This window comes from Schistocerca americana, chromosome 2 (assembly GCF_021461395.2).
Source record: "Schistocerca americana isolate TAMUIC-IGC-003095 chromosome 2, iqSchAmer2.1, whole genome shotgun sequence".
Lineage (NCBI taxonomy): Eukaryota > Metazoa > Arthropoda > Insecta > Orthoptera > Acrididae > Schistocerca > Schistocerca americana.
In genome coordinates this window covers 359419437-359420541 of record NC_060120.1, presented here as the reverse complement: position 1 = coordinate 359420541, position 1105 = coordinate 359419437, and the positions used below count along the sequence as shown (strand labels likewise).

Sequence of the window (1105 nt, the reverse complement as noted above, 5' to 3'; positions counted from 1 at the left end):
CCGTTGCCTCCTACTGTGCTCACCATCGGATACCTCCAGTCCCGCGCAGTCCGGAACCGTGCGACTGCTACGGTCGCAGGTTCGAATCCTGGCTCTGAGCACTATGGGACTTAACACCTGAGGTCATCAGTCCCCTAGAACTTAGAACTACTTAAACCTAACTAACCTAAGGACATCATACACATCCATGCCCGAGGCAGGATTCGAACCTGTGACCGTAGCGGTCGCGCGGTTCCAGACTGAAGCGCCTAGAACCGCTCGGCCACACCGGCCGGCATTGTGGTTGTATGGCGGACAATAACTAGAGCGTCGAAAGCTGTTTATATCATTGGCCTTTAGCGATCTCACACTCAAGCGGTTCCTTGGTAGTGGCAGTCTGCGGCGATCAGCCATGAGTCTCGCTTCTGTTTGCGACGGCCAAGTAGATGGCAATGTGTCCGTAGGAGACCTGGTGAATGGTCACAGGGAGCAGCGATTCTCCTGACACGTCCTTCTTTTACTCCTGGAATCGCGGAATTACCGGACGTAACTAAACTCCTCCTGCACAGGCCATGAAGGTCCAAAGGTACCGACTGGCCGCCGTGTCATCCCCAACCCACAGGAGTCACTGGATGCGGATATGGCGGGGCATGTAGTCAGCACATCGCTCTCCCGGCCGTAGGTCAGTTTCCGAAACCGGAGCCGCTGCTTCTCAATCAAGTAGCTCCTCAGTTTGCCTCACAAGGTCTGAGTGCGCCCCGCTTACCAACAGCGCTCGGCAGACCGGATGGTCACCCATCCAAGTGATAGCCCAGCCCAACAGCGCTTAACTTCAGTGATCTGACGGGAACCGGTGTTACCACTGCGGCAAGGCCGTTGGCATTACTGGACATGCCAACAGGCAAATGTTGGAAGGAGGCTTAATGACCGCCAGTATGTGGCAAGAATGGTAAACGCTCTTGCTGTGCCCTTTATATAATACAATGAAGGCTTTCACGACCGTATGTTGCTGATGTGTCTTCCGGGCTGCATGGCTGCGGTCGAAGAAGTTCTTCGGTTCTGACCTTTTTTTCGGAAAGTCACACATACGGATAGATATTTTCATAAGAAACCATTCCGCAACAAA

At 53.7% G+C, this 1105-nt stretch overlaps 1 pseudogene; it reads right to left on the bottom strand.

Moving 5' to 3' along the window:
• Window positions 1–742: 742 nt before the first annotated feature.
• Window positions 743–860, bottom strand: LOC124597729 (annotated as a pseudogene).
• Window positions 861–1105: the final 245 nt, after the last annotated feature.